General features: G+C 45.5%; 1 long non-coding RNA gene across 1 annotated transcript; it reads right to left on the reverse strand.

Annotated features, from left to right (window-relative positions):
- Nucleotides 1-4,447: 4,447 nt before the first annotated feature.
- Nucleotides 4,448-6,349, reverse strand: LOC308465501. Its single transcript, XR_013980488.1, has 3 exons — nucleotides 6,310-6,349; nucleotides 5,820-5,919; nucleotides 4,448-5,403 (listed from the first exon to the last, which is right to left on the reverse strand). It is a non-coding gene; the product is annotated as an uncharacterized lncRNA (long non-coding RNA).
- Between the last annotated feature and the right edge of the window lie 3,754 nt (nucleotides 6,350-10,103).

Here is a 10,103-nt window from a genome sequence, read left to right on the forward strand (position 1 = left end):
CCTTCACTTAGGAGCGTTATTAAATCCAGTAGGTCTGCGTAAACATGCTGCAAGATCCTTTTCCACGTTTGTAGCACCACCCCCAAAGTGAAACTTTAAATCAGTGGTGTCTGCAGACGGTTTTTCCAGGTCATGTGGCCAGCATGACTAAGCCGCTTCTGGTGAAACCAGAGCAGTGCATGGAAACGCCGTTTACCTTCCTGCCAGAGCAGTACCTATTTATCCACTTGCACTTTGACGTACTTTCAAACTACTAGGCTGGCAGGAGCTGGGACCAAACAACAGGAGCTCACCCCGTCACGGGGATTCGAACCACTGACCTTCTGATTGGCAAGCCCAAGGTTCAATGGTTTACACCACAGCGTATTATTATGCACAGTCTGCATATTAACATATGTCTGTCTGTCTGTCTGTCTTTCTCTCTCTCTTTCTTTTCTTTCTTTTTTTCTTTCAAAAACCTGATACCAGATGCTTGTCTTCTACTGTCCAGGTTCAGGGTGGGGCTGTAGATTGATTGTATGTGGGGGTGGGGATAGCTGCTTCATGGGTCCATGCTTTTGTGGATGCCATACCCCTGAGAACATTGACGTATCATCGCTTGCTTCTGCCCCACAGCAGGAGCTGTGCTGTGCATGACCAGTATCTGTTTGTGTTTTAAAAATTAATGCTCAGCCCTTGGATCACCTACCCAGAGCTATGAGGAGTGAGAAGGACTCAGGGGCCAGGCATCTGCTTTGCATGCAGAAGGTCCTGACGATGCAGAAGATGCAGGGAGAGGTTTATCTGAATGCTGCCTAGGACGGGGTGTCCTGGTGTGGTCTGTATGCAGTGAAGCAAACAGAGGAAGATCCCTATATGTTAACAGGGAGAAATCCGTGTTCTCTGTAAGGAACAAAGTGAATAAGCATGAGGTTGTACATATGTTCTTCTCCGTTATTTGTTTATGAAAGTAAAGTTTCTTTTGGATATAAAGAGTCTGGATGCATCACTTGAATGCACACTTTCCCCTGTGACATGTGCACGTTTTGTAAACCTTAATTGGAGAACTGCATTGCAACATTCATGTGGTTTCGTAATGAAAAATTTCATTTTGTTTTGGTTCTCGTATTGGTTTGGAAATTGAGGATCAGATAGATTCACTTTTAAAGGCAAACCGATTTGATTGTCTCCCCCGTTCCTTGTTGTTGTTTAGTCATTTAGTCGTGTCCGACTCTTCGTGACCCCATGGACCAGAGCACGCCAGGCACTTCTGTCCTCCACTGCCTCCCGCAGTTTGATCAAACTCATGCTGGTAGCTTCAAGAACACCATCCAACCATCTCATTCTCTGTCGTCCCCTTCTCCTTGTGCCCTCCATCTTTCCCAACATCAGGGTCTTTTCCAGGGAGTCTTCTCTTCTCATGAGGTGGCCAAAGTATTGGAGCCTCAGCTTCACGATCTGTCCTTCCAGTGAGCACTCAGGGCTGATTTCCTTCAGAATGGAGAGGTTTGATCTTCTTGCAGTCCATGGGACTCTCAAGAGTCTCCTCCAGCACCATAATTCAAAAGCATCAATTCTTCGGCGATCAGCCTTCTTTATGGTCCAGCTCTCACTTCCATACATCACTACTGGGAAAACCATGGCTTTTACTATACGGACCTTTGTTGGCAAGGTGATGTCTCTGCTTTTTAAGATGTTGTCTAGGTTTGCCATCGCCTTTCTCCCAAGGAGCAGGCGTCTTTTAATTTCGTGACTGCTGTCACCATCTGCAGTGATCATGGAGCCCAAGAAAGTAAAATCTCTCACTGCCTCCATTTCTTCCCCTTCTATTTGCCAGGAGGTGATGGGCCCAGTGGCCATGATCTTCGTTTTTTTGATGTTGAGCTTCAGACCATATTTTGCGCTCTCCTCTTTCACCCTCATTAAAAGGTTCTTTAATTCCTCTTCACTTTCTGCCATCAAGGTTGTGTCATCTGCATATCTGAGGTTGTTGATATTTCTTCCAGCAATCTTAATTCCAGCTTGGGATTCATCCAGCCCAGCCTTTCGCATGATGAATTCTGCATATAAGTTAAATAAGCAGGGAGACAATATACAGCCTTGCCGTACTCCTTTCCCAATTTTGAACCAATCAGTTGTTCCATATCCAGTTCTAACTGTAGCTTCTTGTCCCACGTAGATATTTCTCAGGAGACAGATGAGGTGATCAGGCACTCCCATTTCTTTAAGAACTTGCCATAGTTTGCTGTGGTCGACACAGTCAAACGCTTTTGCATAGTCAATGAAGCAGAAGTAGATGTCTTTCTGGAACTCTCTAGCTTTCTCCATAATCCAGCGCATGTTTGCAATTTGGTCTCTGGTTCCTCTGCCTCTTCTAAATCCAGCTTGCACTTCTGGGAGTTCTCGGTCCACATACTGCTTGAGCCTTCCTTGTAGAATTTTAAGCATAACCTTGCTAGCATGTGAAATGAGTGAAATTGTGCGGTAGTTGGAGCATTCTTTGGCACTGCCTTTCTTTGGGATTGGGATGTAGACTGATCTTCTCCAATCCTCTGGCCACTGCTGAGTTTTCCAAACTTGCTGGCATATTGAGTGTAGCACCTTAACAGCATCATCTTTTAAAATTTTAAACAGTTCAGCTGGAATACCATCACTTCCACTGGCCTTGTTATTTGCAGTGCTTTCTAAGGCCCATTTGACTTCACTTTCCAGGATGTCTGGCTCAAGGTCAGCAACCACACTACCTGGGGTGTACGAGACATCCATATCTTTCTGGTATAATTCCTCTGTGTATTCTTGCCATCTCTTCTTGATGTCTTCTGCTTCAGTTAGGTCTTTACCACTTTTGTCCTTTATTATGGTAATCTTTGTACGAAATGTTCCTTTCATATTTCCGATTTTCTTGAACAGATCTCTAGTTCTTCCCATTCTGTTGTTTTCCTCTATTTCTTTGCATTGCTCGTTTAAGAAGGCCTTCTTGTCTCTCCTTGCTATTCTTTGGAAATCTGCATTCAATTTCCTGTATCTTTCACTATCTCCCTCGCATTTTGCTTGCCTTCTCTCCCCCGCTATTTGTAAGGCCTCGTTGGACAGCCACTTTGCTTTCTTGCATTTCTTTTCCATTGGGATGGTTTTAGTTGCTGCCTCCTGTATAATGTTACGAGCCTCCACCCATAGTTCTTCAGGCACTCTGTCCACCAAATCTAAATCCTTAAACCTGTTCCTCACTTCCACTGTGTATTCATAAGGGATTTGATTTAGATTGTATCTTACCGGCCCAGTGGTTTTTCCTACTTTCTTCAGTTTAAGCTTGAATTTTGCTATAAGAAGCTGATGATCTGAGCCACAGTCAGCTCCAGGTCTTGTTTTTGCTGACTGTATAGAGCTTCTCCATCTTTGGCTGCAGAGAATATAATCAATCTGATTTCGATGTTGTCCATCTGGTGATGTCCATGTGTAGAGTCGTCTCTTGTGTTGTTGGAAAAGCGTGTTTGTGATGACCAGCTTGTTCTCTTGACAGAACTCTATTAGCCTTTGCCCTGCTTCATTTTGATCTCCAAGGCCAAACTTGCCAGCTGTTCCTTTTATCTCTTGATTCCCTACTTTAGCATTCCAATCCCCTATAATGAGAAGAACATCCTTCTTTGGTGTCACTTCTATAAGGTCTTGTAAGTCTTCATAGAATTGGTCAATTTCAGTTTCTTCAGCACCAGTAGTTGGTGCATAAACTTGGATTACTGTGATGTTAAAAGGTCTGCCTTGGATTCGTATCGAGATCATTCTATCATTTTTGAGACTGCATCCCAGTACAGCTTTCGCCACTCTTTTGTTGACTATGAGGGCCACTCCATTTCTTTTACGGATTTCTTGCCCACAGTAGTAGATATGATAGTCATCCGAACTGAATTCGCCCATTCCCGTCCATTTTAGCTCACTGATGCCCAGGATGTCAATATTTATTCTTGCCATCTCATTTTTGACCACATCCAACTTACCCAGGTTCATGGTTCTTACATTCCAGGTTCCTATGCAATATTTTTCTTTACAGCATTGGACTTTCCTTTCGCTTCCATGCATATCCACAACTGAGCGTCCTTTCGGCTTTGGCCCAGCCGCTTCATCAGCTCTGGATCTACTTGTACTTGTCCTCCGCTCTTCCCCAGTAGCATGTTGGACACCTTCCGACCTGAGGGGCTCATCTTCCAGCGTCATAACTTTTATATGCCTGTTGTCTTTGTCCATGGAGTTTTCTTGGCAGGGATACTGGAGTGGCTTGCCGGTTCCTACTCCAGATGGATCACGTTTGGTCAAAACTCTCCACTATGACCTGTTCATCTTGGGTGCCCTGCTCGGCATAGTTCATAGCTTCTCTGAGTTCTTCAAGCCCCTTCGCCACGGCAAGGCAGTGATAAGTACCCGTTCCTAGGCAGGGTAAAGAAGCCTCTTTCTGCTGACTTCATAAGGACTCCACGCACAGGCACTGCAAAAAGTACATGTTTTGTCAGTCTGGGTGTTCCTCCAGTAGATTGGAGTGTAAACAGTCAGCAGGGAAAATCAACAACAAAAGAATGTTTTATATCACCTGTTTATTGACTAGTGAAGCAGCAAAAGTCACCAACGCTTTTTGAATAAAAATGTTGACAAGTCAGAGTCGAGCGGATAGAAAAGGAGGAGGAGGAAACTGCGAGCTCAGCCCACTCTGGAAGTCATGATTTTTCTTTTTCTTTTTCCATTTGGACTATTTTTTCTGTCTTTATTTTTCTTACATTTTCAAAACTGGTTATGTTGGATAATCTGTTGTGTTTTTTTTTCATTACGTAACACTAATGTGGTATCGGATCAACAGTTTAGCAGGAGAAGAGAAAGAAAGCCATTCCATGCAACCAGAGAGTGGATTTGCCAATTCAGAGAATCCAGCAATTCAACAAATGGAGGTGGTGTGTTGGATAAGCAGAAGGAAGGAAAGAAAGGAGGGAAGGAGGGAGGGAGGGTGTTTGGTTCTCCCTACACCTTCACTTTGCCCTAGCCTAGCTGGCTAAAAGGAGGTGCCAGAGGGGAACTCTCAGTGGAAGATGTGCCGACCTCAAGGGCCCCCCAACTCTGACTCAGCAAACTGAGGGTTGCTTGGCATGAATGGAGGAAAGATAGATAGCAGAGGAAGAAGGAAGATTTATAAGGGAAGAGTAATGCATGGAAGAGCAAAGATGAAGTGTTGGCCGCAATGGTTCTTGTTCGGCTCATAATGTGAGACCACCCAGGAGTAGCCAACATATCACCAGAAGTGAATCCTCACGGCCGAAGACACTCAGACATGGGCTAGAAAAGTACTCCATCAAAAGCTGTAGAAAAGTATATGACTAATACATCTGGCAACATCACTTCAGTGATGACCATGGGCATCTTGGAGGAATCTTGGAGAACCACCTTGGAGAACCAGAAATTAAACATTCTTAAGCATACTTTCAGACATATCATGGAATATATTACTCATGATGGCTCAGATTCCCTAATAAAATATTATAATAATATCTAATTTAATGTTATATTTTAAATTGTTCTAACCTACCCTGGAATCTTAGCATGCAAGAGAGGTAATAGATTAAAACAACATAGGTGTATAAATCTTAAGGAAGGTAGGTACATTTGTTGTGAAAATTCTTTTGAGCCTTAAACAACCCCAGAAGCACCACTGATTGGATGTAGAGATTTGCAGGACTCTTCCCATAACTGATTCTTATTTGTCTAGAAACAGAAAATCATACTGAACAAAATCCCAAATCAATTTCTGCTCTGGAGTCAAACAATCACCCTAATAAGCGATTCAGTAAAAGACCACTTACCACGAACTGAAGAAGATGAGTGGCAGTAGAGATGTCAGAACGGAAGGTGCAGGTGGAAAACCCCAACACAGCGAGTCCTTTTATACACATTCATTTGAAGCTGGAAGCAAATAGTTTGATGTGATGACATTAATTTGGCTAAGTATACGACCTGCTCTAGATTGCACCAGACTGTTCCTAGCCATCATCTGGCTAAGTGGAATATGTTCCAAGATGCTATCCCACATGCCAGGTGACGCCTTGCCTCAGGAAGCTGTTTTGCTTAATTTTCGATCAGCTTCAGCTTGGATGTTTGTTGTGTTCCTTTTAATGGGATTTGGGCAGTGCCAGATTTACATATGGGCTGAGTGGGCAGCAGTCCAGGGCCTCAAAATCTGGGGGGGGGGGGGCTCAGCCTCTTTTACTAGTAAAATCTGCCAGTTTTTGTTGCTGTTGTCTTTTAAAGCAAGAGCTTATACAGTTATACAGTCGTATATTGGATCCCAAACACCTTGGTACGTGGACATTTTGGCTCCTGAACGCCACAAAGCTGGAAATGAGTGTTCCAGTTTGTGAACGTTCTTTGGAACCCAAATGTCCAACGGGGCTTCCGTGGCTTCTGATTGGCTGCAGGAGCTTCCTGCAGCCAATCAGAAGCCACACTTTAGTTTCTGAATGTTTTTGAAGTCAAACGGACTTCCGGAACGGATTCCGTTTGACTTCCAAGGTACGACTGTACAAGTGTGTACTTACTGTTTATTAAAGTTAGTGGAGGCTTTAAAGCTACTCAGAATCAGATGAGAAAGTCAGCTATGGAGCAGTTCAAGTGTTCAGGTCAATGTGCATCATTACAGCATGCGTTTTGAGAACCACTGGGGTTTTTTTTTTATATCATTGTGAATCACAATAATACTTAATTCTGACTTTTCTGAAAGTAATAATGCATAAATGCTACGAAAATGATGCTAGTAAATAAAAGTGACCCAAAACAACAACAACCCAGAAGGAAATATACAAACTTTTAAAGCCAATCACATCATATGGCTTTGTGCAACATGCAGGAAATGACCTACATAATCCCTCAGATACAGAACATTCACCAGTACTAGGAGGTTTGGAAAATGTTCTGAGTGAACTGAAAATTAAAGAAGCACCTGGTGTATATACAAAGTGAGGCTGAGGCTGAGGGACCGAGTATCCCTGACTGGGATATTTGAACCAAATGCCTTGCAGGATCGAAATCATATTATCTATTGTAGGTGGAATTGAAGACCTTCCGAAATCTCTTTGTAACTTGGAAGCTTCTAAAGTCCTCTGGACCAACTCTGTTTGTGGTTTGGGGCCGAAAGCCTTTGCAAAGAACGGAAGGCAAAAGCCTTACTCAGACGTTGGAGCAAACACCTGAGGGCTTAAACTGAACTGGGAAGGCAGAATGTGGCTGAACAAGCTGTTTGCCTTCAGCTCTTCTGAGTTAATGGAGTACATTTCCTGCTTGGAGCACAAAGCCTTGGCCAAAGCCTGAATTATATTCCAATTATCCCCCTGTCATTTTTTATTATTAAAAGACTTTGTAGTGTACCCAACCTCCCACATTTAGAGATGGCCACATATCGAAAGACATACAGCAGTACACCAAACACGAAACTTTTCCACCCTGGCTTCGGGATAGACTTATAGACTCATAGAACTGTAATAATAAATAATAATAATAAATTTTATTTATATCCCGCCCTCCCCAGCCGAAGCCGGGCTCAGGGCGGCTAACAACAATAAAACAGTACAAAAGTACAGCATAAACAACAGTCTAAAATCATTCGTTATAAAATTAATTAATTCAAGCCACTGGCAACCATTGGGCCAGAGCTCCGCGAAGATTGCCGAGGGAGGGAGTCAGGCTGTGCCCTGGCCAAAGGCCTGGTGGAACAGCTCTGTCTTGCAGGCCCTGCGGAAAGATGTCAAGTCCCGCAGGGCCCTGGTCTCTTGTGACAGAGTGTTCCACCAGATCGGAGCCACAGCCGAAAAAGCCCTGGCTCTAGTTGAGGCCAGCCTAACTTCTCTGGGGCCTGGGACCTTCAAGATGTTTTTATTCGAAGACCGTAAGTTTCTCTGTGGGGCATACCAGGAGAGGCGGTCCCGTAGGTACGAGGGTCCTAGGCCGTATAGGGCTTTAAAGGTTAAAACCAGCACCTTAAACCTGATCCTGTACTCCACCGGGAGCCAGTGCAGCTGGTATAGCACCGGGTGAATGTGATCTCGCAGCGAAGACCTCGTAAGGAGTCTCGCTGCAGCATTCTGCACCCGCTGGAGTTTCTGGGTCAGTCTCAGGGGCAGCCCCACGTAGAGCGAGTTACAATAATCCAGTCTGGAGGTGACCGTCGCATGGATCACAGTGGCTAGGTCAGGGCGAGAGAGGTAAGGAGCCAACTGCTTACCTTGGCGGAGATGGAAAAATGCCGCCTTTGTTATAGCTGCAATCTGCGCCTCCATGGAAAGGGAGGTGTCGAAGATTACACCCAAACTCTTAACGGACGGTGCTGGCACTAATTGCGCCCCCGCAAGAGATGGGAGTTGCCCCCCCAATCCCATATCGCCCCGTCCCAGCCACAGGACCTCTGTCTTCGAAGGATTTAGCTTCAACCGGCTCCCACGAAACCATCCAGCCACAGCTTCCAAACATCTAGTCAGTGTGTCTGGGGCCGAGTCAGGATGGCCATCCATCCAACTGTAGAGCTGGAAGGGACCCTGAAGATACACATTTAGGCACCAGGCAATAACATTCCTTTTTAAACAGGCCTTCGGTTGATTTGATTGATCCTATGCCCTTTTAAAATGTGGGAGGTTTTGGGGGGGGGGGTGATTGGGTTGTTGCTTTCATTTTGATTATATATTTTGTGGTTTTATATTCTGATTTGTTCTGTGAACTGCCCTGAGACCTCCAGGTATAGGGCGGTATATACCATAAACTCTATTATGATTAATAATAATAATAATAATAATAATAATAACATGTGCTTTGAATGTGCTGTGTGTTCAAGAAAGGTGCTGTATGTTCAAGCATTCAAGAAATCACCCACATCTCATTAAGAGGAGCACAAAGAACATCCAAGATCAAGCTGGTCCAAAATTAAGCAAAACAGCTTCCTGACGCATGTCCTGAGGCCAGGGTGATAAAGGCTCAGGTTGTGGGTGTTGCTGTATGTCTTTGACTATATGCTTGAATATATGTCCTTGAAAGGACTCCAATGGTGTGGAAAGTTGCTGCAAATGTGCACGGGAAAGAGAAATGTGGTTGGAGTATATTTTGTGGAGCTGAAAATTGTGCTGATGAGCTCTTTGTAGCATTCATGCGCTCTCGGAGAGTAATGGAGTCCCAGATCCTTTCCAAACAGTCCACTCCTCTGCCTATTGGCCAGTATCAAGTGTAGCGGATGTCAGGGGTTCAGGGACAGAGGCACAGGGTAGGCAGGAGATGGAGAGCGATGGGGATGAATCCCAGGACAGCGAGGAAGAGGATGACAATGACTCTAGAGATTCCATGAGTCTTTCCAGCGAATCAGAGGATTCCCAGAAGGGGGCGCCGGTGGTCAAGGCCAGGGGAGCCCCAGGGGGGACTTGTCAGGAGCAGGGGGCCAGCGGGGGATCCCAAAGTGGCAGCTGGGCGTCAGGACCAGCCTCCCCGCCAGAGTGCAGCGAAGGGGGTGGAGGTTCCAGTGTATCAGGGGAGGCGGCTCCGGCAGTAGAGAAAGGAGGGAGGTCGGAGCAAGCCACCCTCCCGGAAGGGGAGGGGAGTAGTGAAGGGAGTAGCGTAGCTGTCAAAAGGAAAGTTAGAGGTTGGGGGCGCGCGCCAAGTTCAAATGTAGAGGCGCGCGGAAGTACAGGGAGCCCGGAGGAGGGGCCAGGTCCCAAAGCCCGCAGGAGGGGGCAAGAGCAGTCTGATTCCGCGTCGGAGGAATCCAGGAGGGGCGAAACCCCAGTGGGCAGAAAGACCCTGCGGAAAAGGAAAGAGAGAAAGAGGTGGAGCAGCGCAAGCCTCTTAAACTGGTGCAGGGCGGGGACAGATTCAGAAGGGACTTCAGCGGTCTAAGCCTAGCAGACGTAGGGCTGCGCGCCTCGGATCTGAAGCAAACAATGAACTGCAATAAACACTTTTGTATATAAGAAAAGAAAGGCGTTGGTCTTTTGTGAGCTGAGACTTGAGGCAGCCCTGACAGCACCCAACAAAGGAAGCCAACTGAGACCTGACATTGTCATCCGCCTTGAGGACCAGAAGAAAGTCATAATGGTAGACATCACCATCCCGTTCAA

Source organism: Podarcis pityusensis (genome assembly GCF_964106645.2).
Source record: "Podarcis pityusensis genome assembly, chromosome: 16".
Classification (NCBI taxonomy): Eukaryota; Metazoa; Chordata; class Lepidosauria; order Squamata; family Lacertidae; genus Podarcis; species Podarcis pityusensis.